At 38.8% G+C, this 23,941-nt stretch overlaps 1 protein-coding gene and 1 pseudogene across 10 annotated transcripts in view; both read left to right on the top strand.

Annotated features, from left to right (window-relative positions):
- Tasp1 (taspase 1) overlaps window positions 1-23,941 on the top strand; it is a 257,060-nt gene that overhangs the window by 125,585 nt on the left and 107,534 nt on the right. The window lies entirely within an intron of this gene.
- On the top strand, window positions 1,432-5,395 carry LOC128100776 (60S ribosome subunit biogenesis protein NIP7 homolog; annotated as a pseudogene).

Below are 23,941 nucleotides of genomic sequence, written 5' to 3'. Positions count from 1 at the left end.
GACCAAACCTAAGAATAATAGGAATGGAAGAAAGAGAAGAATCCCAGCTCAAAACCCCACAAAGTATATTTAACAAAATCATAGAAGAAAATTTCCTAACCTAAAGAAGGAGATGCCTGTAAAGGTACAAGAATCTTAAAGAACATCAAATAGATTGGATCAGAAAAGAAAGTCCCCATGCCACATAATAATCAAAATACTAAACATACAGAACAAAGAAAGAATATTAAAAGCTGCAAGGAAAAGGCCAAGTAACATATAAAGCAGACCTATTGGTGGCGGACTTTTCTTTTCCTTCTTCCAATTCCCAAATAACCAACAGGGAGACTTAATATAAATTATAAATGCTCAGCTGATAGCTCAGACTTATTACTAACTAGCTCTTACAAGTTAAATTAACCTATTTCTATTAATCTATGTATTGCCATGTGGCTCATGGCTTTACCTGTCCTCCAGCATATTTTGCTCCCTCTGTGTCCCCTGGTGACCTCCCTGTGACTGGCTGGTGACTTCTCTGACTCCACTCTTCTTCCTCCCAGCATTTTCTGTGCTCCAAAAGTTCTGCCTAGCTATCGGCCAATCAGCTTTTTTATTAACCATGAAAACAAAACATATTCACAAAAGGATTATTCCACAGCAACCTGTAAGAATTATTCCTGACTTCTCAACAGAGATTCTTAAAGCCAGAAGATTCTAGACAGATGTCTTGCCAGACACTAAGAGACCATGCATGCCAGCCCAGACTACTATACCCAGCAAAACTTCAGTCAACATAGAGAAAATAAGATATTTCATGATAAATTCAAATTTAAACAATATCTGTCCACAAATACAGCTCTGCAGAAGGTACTAGAAGGAAAACCCCAACCCAAGGAAGTTAACTATCCCCATGAAAATGCAGGCAATAGATAATATCAAACAAGCAAGATCCAAAGAAGGGAAATACATACACACCCACACATCCACCCACACCACCACTACCACCAGAATAACAGGAATTAACAGTAATTGCTCATTATTATCTCTCAATATCAATGGACTGAATACACCAGTTAAAAGATACATGATAACAGAATGCAAACGATAACAGGAGGATCCATCGTTCTGCACATACAGGAAACACAACTCAACATCAAAGGTAGACATTACCTCAGAATAAAGGGCTGGAAAGAGATTTTCCGAGCAAAGGGACCTAAGAAGCAAGCTGATGTAGTTATTCTAATATCTAACAAGATAGATGTCAAACCAGAATTAATCAAAAGATATGGAAAAGCACATGTCATACTTGTCAAAGGAAAAATACACCAGGATGCTGTCCTAGTTCTGAACATCTATGCCCCACATGCAAGGGCACCCACATTTGTAAAAAAAAAAAGAAAAGAAAAAAAAAAAGAAAAGAAAAAATTACTAAAGTTTAAATCACATATTGAACCTCACTCTTACCAATGAAAAGGTTGACCAGACAGAACCTAAACAGAGAAATAATAGTACTAACACATAATGATGCAAATGGACCTAACATATATTTACAGAACATTTCACCCAAACACAAAGAATATACCTTTTTCTCAGCACCTCATTGAACCTTTAATAAAATTGATCATGCACTCGGACATAAAGCAAATTTCAGCAGACACAAGAAAATTGAAATAACCCCCTGTATCTTATCAGACCACTGTGGTTTAAAGCTGGATTTCAACAACACCAGAAACAACAGAAAGCCTACAAACCCATGGAAACTGAACAATTCTTAGTAGAATTACTGAGATTATCACTGGGTCAAGGAAGAAATAAAGAAGGAAATGAAAGACTTCCTAGAATTCACTGAAAATGATGCACAATATACCCAAACTTACGGAAATCCAAGTGATGCTAAGAGGAAGGTTCATAGCACTAAGTACCTTCATGAAGAAGTTGGAGAGGTCTCATACCAGTGACATAACAGCGTACCTGAAAGCTTTAGAACAAAAAGAAACAAACACACCTAAGAGGAGTAGATGGCAGGAAATAATCAAACTGAGGGCTGAAATTAAAGGAAAAAAAAATAGAAACAGAGAACAATACAAATAATTATTGAAACAGAGAGTTGTTTTTTTGAGAAAAATCAACAAGGTAGACAAAATTTAATCCAAGCTAACTAAAAGGCAGAGAGAGATAATTAACAAAATCAGAAAGGAAAAGAGGGATGTAACAACAGACACCGAGGAAGTCCTAAGAATCATTAGGTTATACTTCAAAAACTTGTACTCCCCCAAATTGGAAAGTCTAAAAGAAATGGACAATTTTCTCAATATATTCCACTTACCAAAGTTAAATCAAGATCAGATAAACAATTTAAATAAACTCCCAATGAAATAGAAGCATTCATTAAAAGTCTTCCAACCAGTCACTAGGATCCTGGGAGCCAAAGCTAGCAGGAAAATGCAGCCCTTGACTGAAGAAGAGACCCAAGTAATATTTGAGAAGATTTCAAAATACATCAAGGAGAATCTATAGCTCCTGGTGGACAGGCCCAACAGTACTTACTATTTCTGCCTGAACAACAATCTGAATGTACTATGTGAGTGTGATGATTCTGAAGCTGGCCACTAACATCTATGGGGATAAGCTAGTGTCACTGGGGATATGTTTTGGAAAGTTTACCAAGACCCACAAGTTCTGGTTGCACGTTACAGCTCTCAGATACCTTGCACCCTATGCCAAGTATAAAGTGTGGATAAAGTCAGGAGCAGAGCAGCTTTTCACTGAAAGTACTTCTCAGTACCAGAGAGCAGTGGTTTATTCCATAGCAGACATTCCTTTGGGGTTGGGAGTGGCCACAAAGTCTACTCAAGACTACAGAAAAATGGACCCCATGGCAATTGTGGTGTTTCATCAGGCAGACGTTGGGGAATACGTACTGCATGAAGAAACATTGATGTAGGATGGTCATCCCAAGACCTTTTTGCTGTGTGAGTGGACTTAGCTTTGTTTCCTGTGTGTGCAGAAAACATCATGTTAAATTTGGATAACACTTGGATTCTTATTCAACAGAAATGGCTCAAAAATAGAGATTCAGGTACTCTAGAGGCAAATGTAAGTGGATCACAAGTATAAGGCCTGCTGGGGCTACTTAGCAAGTTCAAGGCTAACCTAGGCTACATAGTCAGACACTGTCTCAAAACTCTAAAACAAACAAACAAATAAAAAACCCCCCTAAACAAACAAAAAATTAGAGTGTTTCTATTCTGTTAAAAAAATTCTCTTTTTTGTTAACTCTCTGTGTGGTTTGGGTATCAGGGTGACTGGCCACAGAAAATGAATTTGATAATGTTTTTTTTCTGTTTCTGTTTTGTAGAATAATTTCACGAATATTGGTGTTAGCTCTTCTTTGAAAGTCTAGTGAAATTTTGCTCTAAAAGAGCCCAGAGCCAAATGGTTTTAGTGCAGAATTCTACCAGACATTCAAAGAAGATCTAAAACCAACACTTGTCACATTATTCCACAAAATAGAAATAGAAGGAACATTGCCAAATTCATTTTATGAGGCCATAATCACTCTGATATCCAAACCACACAAAAACACAACAAAGAAAGAGAATTACAGACCAATTTCCCTCATGAACATAGATGCAAAAATACTCAATAAAATACTCGAAAACTGTATCCAAGAAATATCAAAAATATCCACCATGATCAAGTAGGCTTCATTCCAGAGATGCAGCAATGGTTCAACATATGAAAATCTGTCAATGTAATCCACCATATAAACTGAAAGAAAAAAAGCCACATGATCCTTTCATTAGATGGTGAAAAGCCTTTGACATAATCCAGCACCCTTCATGATATAAAAGTCTTGGGGAGATCAGGGATATAAGGGACATACCTAAACATAATAAAGGCAATTTACAGCAAGCCTATATCCAAAATCAAATTAAGTGAAGAGAAACTCAAAGCAATTCTACTAAAATTAGGAACAGGTCAAAGGCTCTCCACTCTCTCCATATCTATTCAATATAATACTCGAAGTTCTAGCTAGAGCAATTAGACAACAAAAGGAGATCAATGGATGCATATTGGAAAGGAAGAATCAAAGTACCGCTGTTTACAGATGATATGCTAATATACATAAGCGATTCCAAAATTTCTTTTTCTTTTTTTTTCTATTTATTTATTATGTATACTGCTGCTTGCAGGCCAGAAGAGGGCACCAGATCTCATTATAGATGGTTGTGAGCCACCATGTGGTTGCTGAGAATTGAACTCAGGACCTCTGGAAGAGCAGCCAGTGCTCTTAACCTCTGAGCCATCTCTCCAGCCCCGCCCCCCCAACACAATTCTTTACAGACCTTCAAAGAACAATATTTGACTTCATATGGAAAAACAAAAAACCTAGTATAGCTAAAACAATCCTGTACAATAAAAGAACTTCCAGGGTATCACCATCCCTGATTTCAAGCTGTACTGTCGAGCAATACTAATAAAAACTGCATGGTATTGGCATGAAAACAGATGAGTTGATCAATGGAATTGAATCTAAGACCTAGAAGTAAATCCACACAGCTATGGATACCTGATTTTCGACAAGGAAGCCAAAAATTATACAATGGAAAAGAGAAAACACTTCAACAAACGGTGCTGGTCAAACTGGATGTTTTCATAAAGAAGAATGAAATGATTTATGTCTATCACCCTGTACAAAACTCAAGTCCAAGTGGATCAAAGACCTCTCAACATAAATCCAGATATGCTGAACCTGATAGAAGAGAAAGTGGGGGAAATAGCCTTGAGCACATTGGCACAGGAGGCATCTTCCTGAACAGAACACCAGCAGTCCAGGCACTAAGATCGACAATTACCACCCTGGGACCTCATGAAAGGGATAGGCTTCTGTAAAGGAAAGGACACTGTCAGAGGGACAAATGACAGCCTGCAGAATGGGAAAAGATCATCAACAACTCCACATCTGACAGAGGGCTAATATCAAAAATAACTCAAGAAACTAGACATCAAAAAACCAAATAATCCAGTTAAATGATGATGTACAGATCTGAACAGAGAATCATCATCAAAAGAATCTCAAATGGCTGAGAACACTTAAAGAAATGTTCTATGTCCTTAGTCATTAGGGAAATGTAAATCAAAAAGACACTGAGATTTGAATGGCTAAGTTCACAAACAGAAGTGGCAGCTCATGTTGTTGAGTATGTGGAGCAAGGGGAACATTCCTCCACTGCTTTGTAGACATCAGCTCTACTTCTCCATGTTCAATGAATTGTGTTTGTGTTGTTTTCAGCAGTAGGGCCTTACTGTTAGTTTGTGGAGAGCAACCTGTAGTCTTGAAAATAGTCTAGGTTGTTTGTGCATCCCCATAGGATGGACCCCTTTGGCCAACAACTCAATTATATGTATCCAGTTCCTGGAACAGAAGCTTCCTTTGGTGACACGAACGTCCAGTGGGGCTCTATCTCCCCAATTTTGGTGATTTCATTTAGACTACCCTCATATATGTACCTATTTTAGGAAGCTTCTACTGTATTGTTTGCATACTACCCCTCAAATGCCCCTTAATTTTAGCTGTTTTTACCATATTCCCTCTTACCTCCCACTTCCTACTTGTTTTTCTCATTCCAGCACTCCACCATCCAAACACAGCTATCTGTTCTGTTTCCCTTTCCTAGGGAGATCTATCTGCTTGCAGCCCCATCCCCAGTCCCTTATGCTGTGCCTAACCTCTGTGGTTTTGTGGATTGTGGCTTGGTTATCATTGACTTAATAGCTAATATTCGTATACAAGTGAATATGTACCATATTTGTCTTTCTGGGTCTGGGTTGCCTCACTCAGGATGATTTTTTTTTTCTAGTTCCATCCATTTATCTGTGAATTTCATGTTTGTTTGTTTTTTCTTTTAATGGCTGAGTCATATTCCAATGTGTAAATCTACCACATTTTGCTTATCCATTCTAATATTATGGGCATCTAGGTTGTTTCCAATTTCTAGCTTTATGAATAGAGCAGCAATGAACATGATTGAGCAGTTGTCTCTGTGGTAGGATGAAGCCTCCTTTGGGTATATACCAAAGAGTGGTTTAGCTGGATCTGTAGGTAGATTGATTCTTGTCTTCCTGAGGAACCACCACACTAATTTCCATAGTGGCTGTGCAAATTTGCACTCTCACCAGCAATAAATGAGTGTTCACTTTATTCAATATCCTTGCCAACATGAGCTATCATTTGTTTTACTGCTCTTAGCCATTGAAATTTCAAAGTAGTTTTGATTTGCATTTCTCTGATGACTAAGCATGCTGAACATTTCCTTAAGTGTTTCTCAGCCATTTGAGTTTCCTTTTTTGGGAATTCTCTGTTTAGATCTATATCTCATTTTTATTTGGGTTATTTGTTTTCTTTATATCTAGTTTAGTGTGTGTGTTCTGTATACATTTTGGATATTAGTCCTCTATCAGATGTGTAGCTGGTAAAAATCTTTTCCTATTCTATAGGCTGCCGCTTTGTCTGAATGACGGTGTCCTTTGCAGTGCAGAAGCTTCTCAGTTTCCTGAGGTTCCATTTATTAATTGTGGATCTTCTTAGTGCCTGTGCTAACAATGTCTGTTCAGAAACTTTCCTGTGCTAATAAGTTCAAGGCTATTTTCGACTTTCTCTACTATTAGGTTCAGTGTATCTGGTTTTATGTTGAGATTTCTGATCCATTTGAGGTTGAGTTTCATGCAGGGTGATAAGTATGGATCTATTGGCACTCTTTGACATGCAGCCATCCAGTTTGACCAGCACCATTTTGTGAAGATACTGTCTTTATTCCACTTTGTATTTCTGTCGTCTTTATAAAAAAATGGTGTTCATAGGTATGTGGATTTATGTCTAAGTCTTCAATTTGATTCCATTGAACATCATGTCTGTTTTTGTGCCGATATTATAGCTCTGTAGTACAATTTGAGGTTGAGGATGGTGGTATCTCCATCACTTCTTTTATTATTTAGGATTGTTTTAGCTATCCTTTTGTGTGTGTGTGTGTGTGTGTAGTTTCATCTGAGGCTGAAAATTGTCCTTTCCAAGATCTGTGAAGAATTGTTTTGGAATTTTAAGGGCAATTGCATTGAATCTGTAGATTGCTTTTTGGTAGGATGGCCATTTTTACTGTGTTCATCCTACTGATCATGAGCATAGGAGATCTGTCATCTGATATCTTCTTCAATTTCTTTCTTAATGTCTTAAAGTTTTTACCATACAGGTTTTTGACTTTCATGGTTATAGTTACCACAAAATATTTTAATTACTTGAGGTTATTGTGAACGGTGTTCTTTCCTTTATTTTTTTTTCTGTTGTATTCATTTACTTCTTTTGTTTGTGTTTTCATAGATTTAAGGGATTTATTCATATACTATTTAAGGACTGTCTTAGAGTTCCTATTGCTGCAATGAAACACAATATCTAAAAAGCAATTTTGGGAGGAAAAGGTCTATTTAACTTACACTTCCACACAGCACTGTTCGTCATGAAGGTAGTCAGGACAAGGTCTCAATCAGGGCAGGTCTGGAGACAGGAGCTGGTGCAGAGGCTGTGAAGGGGTGCTGCTTACTGGCTTGCTTCTCATGGTTTGGTCAGCTTGCTTTCTTATAGAACACAGGATCATGAGCCCTGGAGTGGCATTGCCCGCCCTTCCCCACACCAATCACTAATTAAGAAAATTCCTTATAGGCTGGCCCACAGCTCGATCTTATGGAGGAATTTTTTTCAATCATGGTTCCTCCTCCTCTCAGATGACTATAGCTTGTTTCAAGTTGATATAAATCTAGCCAGAACAAGGACCTCTATCATATTCATAAAAACTTTTTTAAGGTCTTTGTCTTGTTTCAGCAATGTTGCATTTCTTAGGGTTTACTGTGGTAGGTTGCTGGGCTCTAGTAGAGGCATACTGTTCTGGCTGTTTCTGTGCTGGTTTCTAGGCATCTGAGTGAGTTTGTGATGATTATAATTCAAGGTACTGATATCATGATGGTTTGATGAGTGTTTTGTTCCTTGGTTTCTGTTGCCTTCTCTGGTTCTTTAAGAGTGTGGTAGCTATGTGTTGTCTTGTAGGGAGTGCTCTGGGGTTCCTTATAGGTGTGACCGCTGGGGTTTCTGTGTAGAATGTGTTTCTGGGTATTGGGAGCTTACACTTAGGAATGGGGAAGGGCTAGGAGGAGCGATTGAGGAGGTCCACAGGAGGGAGGGAAGCAGGGTCTTCCCTAGGATCTGCTTAGTCTCCTGGGAATGGGGACTGAGAGTGAGGAGAGGGCACAACAGGTAGGTTGCTATAGAGCTGGGGATGAGACTGGGGGTTGGATTTGAGGAGAGGAGGGAAGGTGAAGACCTGAAGCTAGCCTACCTGCTCTGCTGGCTTGCTTACTTCTCTGGCACGGTTGGCTGGCAGGTTTCCAGGGAATGCCTTCTGAAGGTGGGGGTGGGATAATGAGATGAGTGGGGAAGAAGATTGGAGGAAATCGTCATGTTTCTAAAGAGTTTTGGGGTGACAAGAAAACTGCTGCCTGGTTGCTTTGGAGTTCAGTGTTTCCTGATTGTCTAGGTTCTTTGCTTTTATGGCAGTCCTAGAAACCTGAGGCCTGGGAGAGCTATGACTATGATTTGCCCAAGTAAGTACAAAGGTAGATGGGATTTTAAAGCTGCATACATTGAAAACATTGTATGTTTACATTGAGTTACTGACTGGAGTCTCTTCCTTAAGAGCTTGGATAGTTCGCCACTTTTTCCTGATTTCTCAGCCATCCCTGCACTCTGCCCTGCCCACATGAAGGATGCTTGAGGGACTATGCTTAAAAACTACTCATGGAAACATTGTCAGGAGTGGATAAAGGATCAGTGGTGGACTGATGCTCAAGTGTCTGCCAGTGCCAGTACTGCTCTTTCAGGGATGTTGAAATCAGTCAGGAAACCATGCCACATCTTCTTTTCTAGCAGTCATTATTCTTTATCTTTTGTCTTATGTGTGTCACAGGCACTTTTGGCAACTATACCCCAGTTGTCCTCAAAATGTTTTGTGCAAATCAACTTGGGATTTAATCTTTCTAGTCTTTTCTCCATCTCATAGCAACCCTGCAAGGCGAAATGTTTAGGAATTGTTGAGGCTTGTTCATTATTTTAGTTTTTTTTTTCAGTTGCTCTCTTTTATTTAATTTTCATATGGGGTCTCTGTCTATATATCCGACTGTCCTGGAGCTCACTATGTAGACCAGGCTGGCCTCAAACCTCCAGAGATCCTCCTGCCTGTGCCTCGAAAGTGCTGGGATTATTTACTCTTGAATATATTTCAGGCAAGCTTTCTCTCTGCCACTCCACATCTTCTCTTGTCAAAATTATTAGCAACTTCAATCTAGGTGATTAATACTGTGAGCAGCATTGACAGCTGTTTGAAGGGTTTGTTCCTTCTGGAACTCCTGCCTTTGACCAGTGCTCACTCTGCTATTGTCTCCCTTACCTCGTGAACTGCCACTTCTCAGTTTTCTGTATTGATACCTCCTATCTTTCTCACTTCTCAGCATCTGATCATCAAAGGCCTAGGCCTTTAGCTTCTTCTTACCTTCTTTGGACACCCATTCCTTTAGTGTCCCATCCAGTCTGATGGCAAGCCTTCATCTATCCTGATGTCTCGTACATGTCTATCTCCAAATTGCGTCCTCCCTAGAGCTCATTTATAATCCACAGGTTTGTTAAACACACCTGCTCATATTTCTAATGGACATCTCAAACTTAGCATGTCCAAATATGGGCTCTCAATTTTGTCCCCAACTCACACCATGTTCTCTTGAAATCTTTTCTACACAGCAGATTGCAAATTCATCTTCCCAGTGGCTCAGGCCAAAATTGGGGCGCTATCCTTTGATCTTCCCGTGCTGCCCACATCTCGTTTTTGTTCTCTTCTGTAAATGTATTTAAATGTGACCACTTATCATTCTGTTAGTGCTGCCAGTCTACCCCAGATGCCATCATTTCTAATCCAGTTTATGGCAAAAGCTTTCTAGCTTGTCTCTTGGTTTTTGCTCTTTCTCCGTTTACTCCGTTCTTAACACTGAAGTTGTCATTTAAAGCTAACTCAATCCCTCCCTCCCTCCCTCTTTTCTCTTTTCCTCTCCCTTCCCTTTCTTACCTCCACCTTTGGCTGTCCATTTGCTTTTCATCTTAAAAGAAAAGATGAAAGCTTCCTAGCTTTCCCTCAGCAGCTCTTGCCTTCCTCCCCTTGACTGCTCAGTCTCAGGTACCATGGCTGTCACTATCCTTCAGGAATCCTTAGGACCTACACTTGAGTTGTCCTTTCGCTTTCCACTTGTAGGATTCAAGTCCCCACTCTCACCATCATCTTATTTCCATGGTTTCCCTTCTCACTCAGATCTCTTGACCAAAGTATACAAACATGAAATTCTTGCTATTCTCATTCATATTTTACTTTTTTATTGTATGCATCATTTCATATTTTATTATTTTAATTATCATGTCTTTATTTTCTGTCTTCTCTAAGCACCATGAAGGTTGGGGTGCCAACATCTTTGTTCACTGAAGTGTGGGTGGTACATATCATAGAACTTCTGATGCTTGTTGAATGAATGAATGAATGTAAATGTATATGAATGGCAAATCAAGATAGGCAGAATGAGGAAGGCCATTCATTCCCAGTAAGGACCAAGAGGAAGGTAAATATGGATTGGGAGTCCTTTATTCTGTTGACAGTAGGGATGGCTGAGGAAGATGGTGAGGGTAAGGCACTTTGAGCTCAATTTGAAGTGTTAGGTTGTGATCTCTAGGAAGCTTTGAATAAGTGAATTTTCTTTCCCATGAAGCAAGAGTTCCTTTTGAGCAGGGAGATGCTCATACATTTGCAGGTTACGTGAAGATGGATTTTTTTTCTTTCATCTCTAAAGTTGTTTCTGGAGAGAGGAGCACTGATGCAGACACTTAAGAAGTTAAATGTATAGCTGTTGTTTCTACTGCTGGGTCCCATGCTCTCACCCACTCTGGTTCTTTAACCTTGATTAGCCAATGCTGTTTCTCACTACATGGCTGACTCTGGCTTCTCACATGTGTCTTGTTCTTATGAAGCAATAAACTTTCATAAGATTGTCCTACTCAGTAAGATTTTTAGATTGCTCAATGTAAAGAGCAGCCATTTAAGGTGAAATAATTTGAGGAATGAAATGTAGATGTGGGATTAATGCCACATGAAAATGTTTTATGAATGGTGACTTTTGGATGTAAATCTCACCATCTTAAAAACACTTGACTTGGATGGTTTGGTTATTGGGGTGGAGGAATTCCTCTCATTCACAGGTAGCAGGGTGTTTAAAGCTCCAGCACACTTCCAGGCATTAAATAATGATATGGTTTAGGAATTCTATTCTTAGACTCTTGACTATTCTAACTGAGTCACTTCATATTTGATGAACTATTAACATGTTATTTTCTTCTTTTTTACATAGCTTAGTCACTGATAGATCAAGATAAATTAGAATTCTGAATTATGCTGCATCATTTTCTAGGATACTAGTTAGCTAGTGACAGTTTTATTATTATTATTATTAATTATTATTTTTCTCTCATGTATTACATCACCTCCCTCCTCTCCTCCCAGCCCCTCCCCTTTGCCCCCTCCTCTCCCCTTGGGCCACTACTCCTCCATTTCCCTTCAGAAAAGAGTTGGTCTCCCAGGGATATCAGTAAAACATGGCATGATAACTTTTGTTATGTATATTATAGAGGTATTAAATGAGTTGATACTTTTCTAATTGTGAAATAATGCATGATAATTAGAAATAATTTGAAAAATAAAATGGGTAATTTTACCATCTTGTGATAGTATTTTTTGGTGGATTTTTTTTTTTTGGCAAGCAATAAAAGGGGTAATATTGTTTAGTATAAAGTATATTTTGTTATTTATTATTGTGTAATGAACATTTAAAATATTCTTCCAAAGAAAACTTTTAACATAAAGCTGGATTTTTTTTTTTTGTGTGTGTGTGTATACATGATCTCAGGTATTTTATTCTTTGGCAGGAAGACTTGTAATTTCTCACATATAATTAAGCAATAGCTGTTTTAGAGGCACTTAGCTCATGCTCTGCTCTGTATAAGGTAGAGAAACAGTGTCTTCAGGGGATGAAAGCTCTGGTATTACTTGGTAATGAAAGAAAGTTTCGTGTCACTATGGAAATATGCTGAAATAATGAGGCTCTGCTGGATTCATTTATCTGGGAATGTGTATACACTACAATACTTGCAGGCCTCTGTAGTGTACCTAGCAACTTGGATGTACCTGTTGTTGCAGCCATTAGTGTGTTGCATCCCTTCTCTTTGCCTCATCTAAACCATTGCCTTTCCCTCCAGTGCTGCACATTGCATTCACATTACTGCAGTGTTACCAGGAGCTCCAGGAGAACTCAGGACTTTATGAGGAAGTCTTTCCCTGAGATTGTAGACCTGGATTACAGTGGATCAAGTGGGCCCCAAGATGTTCTTTTGATGTTTATAATTTCTTTCTTTTTTTTTTTGTTGCTTCCAGCTAGATACTTAGTTTGCATTGCTTTGTTGCTTTGCTTTGTTGTTATTTTGTGAAAGAACAGGCTTCTAATTTTAAAACATGAGGTGAAGAAATGGTAAAAACCAGAGGAATAAGATAGATCAAGTGATGGGTTAAAATGCCAAGGCTGTGATCCTTAATGTATTTCTCCCTTTGATTGTCCTCACTTGAAAGAATGCTTCTTCCTTCCTATTGTCAAGTACTACCTGCTGTCAGTCGGAGGGACTAAATCGAGCAACTTGTCAAAGACCTTCTAAGCTCCCTTCATATGGTTAGCAGAAACAGAACTGGGTTTTCATTTCTTCTTTCATTCAACAGGAGTCCCTTTCATGTTTGAAAATTGAAAACGCGTGTTTTTCAGTGTGGAGCGAGGATGTGTGTGCCCCCTGGCACACCTGTTTCTAATTTCCTGACTTGAAAGCATAACCCATCAAAAGGAGCAGAAAAACAATTTCTTTCTGACACGCTGCTTCGTGGCCCTTACTGGACTGGTGGACGTGGTGGCTTAGCCTTCTTGGTTTGTCTGTACAAGGTTCTTGTTAGAGACAGAATTTCACTCAGTACAACCAGTGCCTTTTATAGCACAGGGCCATTTTTGGTATTGTTCTGTTTGTAGGGGTAGAAGATCTTTTTAGTTTCAGGAAACTTACTTAAAATAAGTTGTACTTAAAAAATACACAGAAAAATCTTTAAAAAATTTAAATACTAAATTTAGCCAGTGGTATATGTTGGACAGTTATATGTAAGATAATCAGTGAGCCGATTGGCCAGGAGTAGGGCTTGGTTGAGCATGTTTGAATTCCATAGTGGTGTTTAACACAAGTCAAATATTTCCAGTATGTTTCTTTAGATTTCTCTGTACTTTGTACTCCTGCCAGTTTAAATGACTGTGAGGCACAATGTGTTGACTTTGAGTTTTATAAATTGATAATTTGTTGCTGTGAAATCTGTACATGGAATTACTCATCAGTTTCTGAAGGTACCTAGTATGTCTGATGTTGGCAATCTGTTATGAGAAATTGATGTCTGGGGACACTTTAGGCTGTAGTTTTCAGATGCTTAGTGTATGGATCTTCAGGTTTGGGCTTTCTGTTTCTAAATTCTTTGGGGGTATCTGTCTTTTTTGTTTTGAGTTTCTTTTTTGAGACAGCGTTTCACTATGTAGTGCGTGTTGGCCTTGAACTTATGATCCTCCTGCCTCAACGTCTTAATGCTGATGTGACATGCGATGTGCCATCATAGCCTGTCTTGGAACAAATTCAAGTGTTGAAAATTTATTTTCTTATTCATTTATTTATCTTTTTGTGGGGATATGTGCTCTAACATGTGTGTGGAGGTCAGAGGACAACCTGTAGGAGCTGATTCTCGTCTACTTCATGGGTCCTGGGGAACAAACTCATCTTGTCAGTATTGGTGGCAAATGCTTCTAACCCATTAAGCCATCTCTGTGACTTTATTTGTTATTATCATGTGATACACGTATATGATGTGTGTGTGTGTGTGTATGTGTATGTTCTGGAGTCAATTATTTCTTCCTACTAAGGGCTGTAGGGATTGAACTCGAGTTGTCAGGCATGTGATACAAGCATTACCAGCTGCTGAGCCATCTTACTTGTCCAAGGATAGTAATCTTAATTATATATTCTCCTAACAGTTTCTTGGTTATTATTTTTAATTTTAACATTATCTCTTCTCAAACTTAAATATGTATGAGTCACCTGGAGGTCTTATTTAAGATACAGAATGTGATCTAGCAAGTCTGGGATGACTCATTTCCTAAGTTTTCAGATGATACCAGGACATTTCAGTGGGAAGAGTGGTTCTCCCAACTGTGCCTTTTCTACAATATCCATCATATACAACTTAGCACTGAGTTCTGTTTCATTATTGTGTTTGATGGTGGTGAAAGTAAGATGTGACTGTCGGGTATTCCTGGGAGCATTAAATGACTATTTTAACAGGTTACAATTTGATCCAGAGTAGCCTAAAACTACTAAAAGAGGTTGATTTTGCTAAAGTAATAATATGGTTATATTTATCAAGTCTTGAAGAATACACCCAGCCCTGTACATTAACAAGACTCTTATAAATGAAACCAGATAAAACAAACTGCTTGTTCTAAGAGGTCCTAAGAGATGAATTAGAAAGACATAATGATAATTCAAATGTCTTTCACATAAACCACCTCTATGAAGGATGGCTGATAATTGAATGAGAAGATTCACTGGTGAATTGGAAAAGAATTGGGGACACGTAAATGTAAAATGTCAAGAGAGCTTGCATTTTTTTCCTTTATATTGATATCTAACCTGGTTCTCATTAATGAATTATATTGTGATCCAGCCTACTGTACAACGGGTCATGACCAAACAATTCCTTGTACTTTCAGAATTTGTTCATATCTGGTGGAGTCCATTTATTAGCATATTGTACTGATTTCTATTGATTAAAATGTCTGAAGTAAGTGCTGGCTAGTAGAAGCATACATAGTTACTTACAAAACAAAACGTATGAGCTGGCTATTGTATTAGAGACTTTAATTAGAATCCCCAGTGGTTTTTAGCTCTGTGTGTGTCTACTTTGAGTTTGATATTTGGGAAGCACATTGTACTGGGTCATAGGAGATTTGTAGCGAGCCTTATGTTTGAATCCTAATGTAAGGAGTGGATTGGAAGAAATGTATTTACCTGTTCCAGGATATCTTCCCTCATGGAGGAAGGATATGTAGGTATGTGCTAAGTATTACTGATAGTCCTTTGACAATTTCATACGTGTATATAATACATTGTAGTCATTTTCAGCCCCATTACGTGACCCCTCTCCATAAACCCCTTCTTTGTTTTACGTATTTTTTACTTGTCTGATTTGTTTTATCTACTTTGATTTTATTTTACATTTTAGGATCAGTTTCTTTGTTGTAACCTTTCTCATCAGAATTATAATCAATTTCAATCTGGAGTAAGTATAAGGAGTAAGGTGTTGGACTTTGCACAGTACAACCTTTGCAGACTTAAATCTGCCCTTGTCAATAGCTCATAGGCAGTGTTCAGTAGCTCACAGCTTCTTTCTGCTCCATTCAAGAATCTTTTCTCTTTTTATCCACTGCTAAAGTCTGCTTTAAATTTCAAGAGCCCAGAAAATAAGTAACTTCTTTTCCGTAGCTTTTTCTATTTTTTTCTTTTTACCATGCTCAATTCCAAAATTTATTCCTCTTAAGGTTGGTGGTGCCATGGTGTAGTACATACACAATTTATGTCCTGTTTTCTGCCTCAAGACTTGGGAGTTTCATGAGGAAGGGGTGGTGGGTTGAAAATATAGATGGTATATAGTAAATACTTGCTGACTTGTATTCAGGAATCTTTTGTGTCTTTTGCAGAACTGTCAAACAGATTCTGATTGGCAAATGAATTACTTTCTTCACATTGAAAAACCAGAGTTAGTGCCTCTTTTGTTTCATACATTTTGATATTCATACACAGACTCTCATTTTATTTAGAGAAGAATAGTTTAAATTTGGTTTAATTTTAGTAAAATATGCTATTCTCTTCAAACTCTTCCCTTATTGATTACTTAACCCTTCTGGGTTAAGATGGTTTGGCTTATAATTTTTTGATTTTTCAGCATTTGGAAAGTGTTAAGTAATTCAATAGAAACTGTTCTACAAATCTTGATGTTTTGATGGTTGCCTGAGTTAGTGATGTGTGGTGTGATTCTGCTGGGATACTGGTTGTGCATCACGCTCCAGTTCCTTGTCAGCAGTACGCTCATGGGAGTCTACTGTTGGTTCTCCACAGCAGACTGTAGTGCTGAGCTCTGTTGCTCGGAGGGTTAGGAATGTTCATTTCTGTGTTTACCCATGTTGTCTTCATTGTACAACGAATTTATTTAGTTTAACTCCAATAAGTTGATGAACATCTATAACACTATTCCGTGAGTTCCATGTAATAAAAATGACAACCTGGCTTCAATGATAAAGATATAAATGATTTCATGTAGGAAGTAGTTTAGAGGTAGACTGGTTGCAGGTGACTGAATCTGAATCTCCTTGATGAGCACAAGTGTGTGCTTTGCCTGTTCTTGCTCGTTCTGTTGTCTTACTTTTTTGCCTCTGTCTTGGGATTATATCAGAGTTCTGCATTACTAGAAAAAAATTGGCTGTAGCTCTTTTCTTTTTTTCCTACGATGACGCTGGCTCACCTCTAATTCTCAACCTCTCTCAGCCTCTTGAATGTGGGGATTACAGGTGTGTGCCACCTTGCCCAACTGTAGGGTTTTTGTTTTTATCTATCTATCTATCTATCTATCTATCTATCTATCTATCTATCTATCTGTCTGTCTGTCTGTCTGTCTGTCTGTCTGTCTGTCTATCTATCTATCTATCTATCTATCTATCTATCTGTTTATTCATCATTTTCATTTAAGATCTCTAACAGACTTCTTTTCATATTTTGTTGATTCCTTAATGTTCTATGTCTGTTTATGAACCAATTACTGACCAAGGGTCATGATATTTCCCAAGAATAAGCGAAGGGCATAGGGCTTTTTTGTAGCTTGTATACATTATTGTGGATGAGGGAGTAGAAAGCAAAACCAAACCAGGATTTTATTAGGAAAGAACAGAGTGCAAGAGTAAATACACATAAGTACCCTACAGTTGAGACTTGCCATCATTTTGGGATCAGTAATGATGACACTTATAGTCATCGTCTGTTAGGGAGTTGTAGTTGTCAGGCATCTTTCTCAGTTCATATAGGTTAAGTATTGGAGAAGTACCTAAAGAACTTGGAGGTGGTAGAGAAATGTGAGAAAGGAGAAAAAAAGCTAAATTTAAGTTAAATCTTTTTAAAATTTATAAATATTATAGGCTATATACTTAGACAGTTAAAAATGTACTTTTTTAAAGCTTGTTCTTAACAAAGCCATGCCCTTTACCATTATTTTTGGCTAACAGAGAACTGGCTGTGGAAAATGGATGTTTTTGTTTTGAAAAATCAAATACAGTAGATGAAAACAATGCCACCACAAAGTTTGTTTATATCTTCATTTCACTTAATTGAATGGATGAAATGAGGTCTGGCTTTTCTCATATTGTTTATGTTCTGCTTTGCTTCTTGGTTCTGGGGCAGGGCTCCCAGTTCTGTGAGGCTTTATTTTCCACTCAAATATCATTTGCAAGATTATTTTGAAAATCAATAGAAATATTCCTATTCGGTAAGCATTATAATTGTGCTAATATGATGTAACGTCATGTTTCGGCAACACTGTAGATATCTTTCCACTGTGTTCCCTTAGCTTCCTTCCATCTACTACTTTTAAGACTAGAGCGGAAGAAGGTATTAGCTATAACTAACCACTACTATTTTAAATGAAGGGTCATTTGAATGCCTGACTGTTTCATTTCTGTTAATATAAGGACATAATTAAATGTTTGATCTATATTTCACCTCTTTGTAATATAAACAGCATTGTAAATAAAATACATGAAATCTAAGTGACTGAATTTAGTCTAGTTTTGTTTGGTTTTTGAGGTAGGATTTCATTATGTTGCCTAGACAGGTCTCAAAGTAGTGATCTCTTGCCTCAGCCACTTGAGTGCTGTCAGATGTTTACGGCTTGCACGATGGCCGTTTTCTTATTTTTCATGATGTGATGTTTTCATGCGGGAAGTTCCTTTGCTGTGACTGAAGTTCAGTGACAGCCTAGCTACATGTGTGATAGTTCCCTCTTATTCCCTTGTGGAACAGCCTGAAGGCTGAATTTAACTGATGTGAAGAGACACTTTATCCTGGCCGCCTTCCCATGAAGCCTCAGGGATTATTCATGTTTGATGTGACCTCTGTAGCAAGCTTGCACGAGTTCCAGTGTGGTGGTTCAGGGTTCTTCAGAAGTAAAAAGTGAAAGCCCTTAGGCCTCTGAAGAGTTTAGTCCTGACACTGACATTGCGTTTATTAAGAGTGAACCAGAGGATCACACTAGAATATAAACACTATAGATAGCAGCTTGGTTCACTGGAGGCCATCTGTGAGAACTAGCTAACATGGTTTTTGTTTGTTTGTTTGTTTTGTTTTTTTGTAATCACTGTCCCTTTGACAATCTGAAAATTTTGTGTTTTTTTCCTAGAAATGTGAATGCAAGTACAATTTCTTGGATACCTGCCCTAGTAGTCCCCAACTCTGATAGGATTCTTAGGGATTACCTGAGATAGTCCTGGCTTAACTCTTAAATTGAGTGAATCCCAAGTTAGTGTCCTAGCATTGTTTTTTGTTTCTATGATCAAATATCCTGATTAGAGCAACTTAGGAGAGAAAAGATTTTATCTGGCTGACAAGTTGAGGTGAGACAATTTCATCATTGTAGGAAAGTTTAAGGCAGTAACTTGAAGCAATTAATGATATCCACCACATTCAAGAGAAGAGTGGGAAGAAATGCAAACATGCTTCTAGTGCCTGGTTTGCTTTCTCTACTCTTATACTGGACAGGACCCCAATTCCCAAAAACAGTGCCACCTACAGTAGTCTGGGACCTCCCACATCAATGAGCATGGTCAAGATAATCCCCCACAGATGTACTCACAGGCCACACTGTTACAGACAATTCCTTATAGGGACTCTCTTCTCAGTCAGCTTGGCAACTAAAAGTAGTTACATAGCCAGGTATAGTGGTACATGCCTTTAATTCTAGCACTTGGGAGGAAGAGGTAGGTGGACTTCTGTGAGTTCATGGCCAGTCTGGTCCATATAGTGAGTTCCAGGACAGCCAGGGCTTTGTCAAGAGACCTTGTCTCAACAATAAACCAAAACAAACTAATTACCATAGTTGGTGACTTAACAAATTTTTTAATGCAGCTATATAAAATTCTATTATATGTTCTAATCCCTTAAAATACCTTAATATAATTTCCCTGCTTTTATTTTGTTGTTACTGTTCTTCATAATTTGTTTTTCTAATAGCAATAAATTTTCTTTTTTATGTCCTTTTCCTCCTTTATGTATGTGTGTGTGTACATATCTGTACTAATTCATGTGTGTGTGTAAATGTGCATGTGTGTGTGGAGGCTAGAGATAGCCATTGAGTGTCTTCATGCTCTATCTCATTTTTAAATTTATATTTTCTTCATTTTTCATAATTGTGTACTTGCCATTGAAATATGATCATATCTACTGCTAGTCCTTTCTTCGTCCAACACCCACTATATTCCCCCACACAGTCTCCTCGGTTCTTCTTTCCCAACTTCATGTCTTTTGTTTTGTTTTGTTTGAGGCAGGGTCTCCTGGCTGGCCTGGAACTTGCTAGTAAGACCAGGCTGATCTTGCCCTCACAGAGATCAACCTGTCTCTGCCTCCTGAGTGCTGGGATTAAAGGGAGTTGCCACCAGGGCATGATTTTTCTTGAGATAATGTTTTTATGTAGCCCTGGCTGGCCTGGGACTCTCTTTGATTCTTAGAGCTGGCTGCCTCAAAGTTTGAGAAATATCCTTGTTTCTGCCTTGCAAGTACTGTGAGTAAAGGCCCCTGCTTCCCCCCGCCTCCCCACTAAGTACAATTAGTGATGCTCATAATGTACATGACTGTGGGACCATCCACCTTAGGTTTTTTGTTTTGTTTTGTTTTGATTTTAAGGCACAGTTTCTCACTGGACCAGGAACTCATCAATTTGTCTAGACTGGATGTCAGGCAAGCTCTAAAGATTTTCCTGTGTTTGCCTCCCCAGTAATGGGGTTCTAGACATATTCTTCCATTCGAGGGTTTTTAACATGTGAGCTAGGGATCAGAATTCAGATCCTCTTATGCCAGGTCCTACCTGAACACTCTTGAATGGTAGAGTAAGGATTAAGAAATAATAGATATGAACTCGATGTCTCCTGCCTGCAGAATCCCTCCTCTCTCTCATTGAGTGGATTCCCAGAGCTCAGCTTGGTGCCTGGCCGTGGATCTCTGCATCTGCCTCTATCAGTCACTGGACAAAGGCTCTGTGATGACAGGTTATTTGCTAGACTGGTCACCAGAGTAGACCAGTCCAGGCACCCTCTGGACCACTGCCAGCAGTCCAAGGTGGAGTCATCCTTGTGGATTCCTGAGAGCCCCCCAGCACCCTGCCTCGTCCTATTCCCATGATGTCCTCATCTATCATGGTATCTCCCTCCCTGCCCTCCCACTCTGTCCCTGTTCCAGCTTGACCCTCCCATTTCCCTATGTTCTTATCCCCCACTCCTCGCCCTCTGTCCCCCCACCCCCCAGTCCGCTCATGTAGATCTCATCCACTTCTCCTTCGCTGGGTCATCCATGTGGCCCTCCTAGGTCTTTCCCTGTTAGCTAGCCTCTCTGGAGCTGTGGGTTGTAGTCTGGCTAAGGCGGGGGACATCGAGATCATGATGGGAAGACATGTAGAGATGACTGGCCACACTAGTAGAAGCCCATGAACTGTAGACTAGTGGCTGTGGAGTCCCCATGGGACTGGACTAGGCCCTCTGGATACGGAAGACAGTTGTTTGGCTCGAACTGTTTGGGAGGCACCCAGGCAGGGGGATCAGGATCCATCCCTGGTGCATGGGCAGGCTTTTGGGAATCCAATGCCTGTGTTGTGACCCCTTGTGCAGCCTTGGTGCAGTGGGAAGGGGCTTGGACCTCCCCAGGCTCAGTGTGCTGGACTCAGCTGACTCTCCATGGGAGACCTTGATTTGGGGGATGTGGAGTGGCTTGGGAGAGAGGGCTGGGGGATGGGAGGAGGGAGGAGGGAGGAGGAAGGAGGTGGGATTTGTGGGTGGTATGTAGAGTGAGTAGAAAATTTCTTAATAAAGAAAAATGAAAAAAAAAGAAATAATAGATATGAAAAGTAGAGACGTAGACATAAAAGAAAAAGACAGACACAGAATAGGTCTGGGAGGGATCTGAGTAAATACTACAGTTGCCCCAAGTTTATTCCTCATGGGCTTTTTATACACAAGCAAGGGCAGAGGCAAAAGACCTCCTCATCTCAAGGACATCATGGTTCAAGGTACAAAGAACAGACAAATATAAACACTTCCTTAATTCTCAAAACATCTAGTAACCACGCCGTAAGGCAAAGAATCCTATAATTAGGCCTTGAAGTATAAGACACCTGGTAACCACACCTTTGGCCAAAACATCCTATTATGCAGCCTTGAGGGGCATAACAAGCTTGGACTCTCTGACCTTGAGTCAAGGTGGAATAAGGGCATACTGTGGAGTCTCTGTGGGTTCCCACACTCTTCTTGGGTAATGAGCACACATACACATGCACGCATACACACACACACACACACACACACACACACACACACACACACACACACGCATCTTTTTTCCTAAAGCATGGAAATGTGCCCTTTAAGTCAAAAGGCCCTTGGTGTTTTTAAGGGTTTTGGGTAACTGTCAACTAATTTTTCCTTTCTACTAGAAGTTTAACATTATTTTGAGGGTTAAGGGGGCTTTGGAATTGACCACTCTTTTCTTCTTGAATATTAATTGTGCACATAATTGTACTATGTAATGCCATTTTTGTCAGTTATAGCCATGTATGTAGTGGTTGTCCTCTGAGGTTATATTGATTAGTCATGTCATAGACATGTTGGTTGATATGCCTATTCTCTGTGATTGCAGAAAAACAGAATAGGCCAAAGAAACATTTTTGACTATTTAAAAAAAATGCACTGGTAGATTCATATAAAAACATCTAAATTATATATGTAAGTGGTGAAGCATAAAAAAATTAGATTTCTTCCAAATGCCATCAGCTTAACATGGACATTTTAATACTATTTTTCCAGCTTTATTAAGGTATAATTCACAGAAGTTGTCTATACTTTAGGTACATAGTGTGATGGTTTGTTATACATATACACTGAGATGATTAGCATATGCATCATATGGTTAACTTTTTGTAGTGAGAATAATATTAAGAACTACCATTTTAGCAAAAATCAGATATATAGTACATTACTAGTAATGGCCATTAATCATCATGGTGTACAGTGGGTCTTATTTTTATCATGTTTCATCTCCTTTTCTTTAGCAGTACTGAGGATTGAACCCTGAACCTCACACCTGCTTATCAAGTACTCTACCACAGAGCTATGTTCCCAGCCCTTTATTCATATTTTATCACATATTTATATCATTTGACAAAAGAGTTCCCAGTTTTCTGTTTTAGCCCTGCTAAACTCTCTTCTCTTCTTGTGAGCCTGGTTTGCTTAGGGCTACACAGGTAACTGAGCTCTTGCGTTATTTCTTCCTTGTGTTTGGTTACCTTACTTATTGTAATATCCTTCTAGTTCATTGTATTGTCATACACGGTTGGGTTTCCTTGTTTTTTTTTTTTTTTTTGTTGTTGTTCTTGTGTTTTTTTGGAGACAGGGTTTCTCTGTATAGTTTTGGTGCCTGTCCTGGATCTCACTCTGTAGACCAGGCTGACCTTGAACTCACAGAGATCTGCCTGACTCTGTCTCCCAAGTGCTGGGATTAAAGGCGTGTGCCACCACTGCCCCAGCTGGTTTCTTTATTTTTAAAGTTTAATAATATTCCACTTTGTATATTGTAGACAAAGTTTTCCTATCCTGACTGCCTGGTTCCAAATAAACACACAGAGGCTCATGTTAATTACAAATACTCGTTAATAGCTCAGGCTTACTACTAACTAGTTCTTACATTTAAATTAACCCATTTCTATTAATTTATGTATTGTCATGTGGCTCCAGGCTTTACCTCTCCTCTAGCATGTCTTGCTTCCTGAGCAGCTGGCTCCAGTCTCCCTGACTCCACCCTTCTTTCCCTCAGTGTTTTCAGTTTGGCTTTCTCTCCTAGCCTTATTCTGCCTTGCTATATGCCAATATGCCAACAAGCTTTTTTTTTTTTTATTAACCAATGAGAGTAATACATAGTCACAGAGTACAGATGGATTATTCTACAGCAGTATATATAATGATATTTTAAGTACCCTTTCATTTATTGATACTTAGGATATTTCCATATCATGATTATTTTGAGTAATGCTACAATGGACATAAATATGTAGATATCAAGCTTTGTTTAGATACCAAAAGTATATTGAATCATGTGGTAGTTTGGTTTTTTTAAATTTTCTGGGGGATCTGCTGCTGTATTTTGCATGATGGCTGAATCAGTTTACATTCTCATCTGATATTTGAAAGGGCTCCCCTTCCCAACATCCTCACCAACACTTTTTGTCTCTTAATTTTTTAATACTAGCCACCCTGGAAGGTATTAGCCAGATACCTCACTATGGTTCTGATTCACATTTTTATGGTAATTAGTAATTTTGAGTTCTTCTTCATATGTCTGTTGGCTGTCCTGTTTGCAAGAATGTCTTATTCAGGTCCATTGCCCATTTTTAAACTTGGA

This window comes from Peromyscus californicus, unplaced genomic scaffold (assembly GCF_007827085.1).
Source record: "Peromyscus californicus insignis strain IS unplaced genomic scaffold, ASM782708v3 Scaffold_7__1_contigs__length_154581171, whole genome shotgun sequence".
NCBI classification, from domain to species: domain Eukaryota; kingdom Metazoa; phylum Chordata; class Mammalia; order Rodentia; family Cricetidae; genus Peromyscus; species Peromyscus californicus.
The sequence above is the reverse complement of the archived record's forward strand: the minus strand, read 5'-3'. Positions and strand labels throughout refer to the sequence as shown.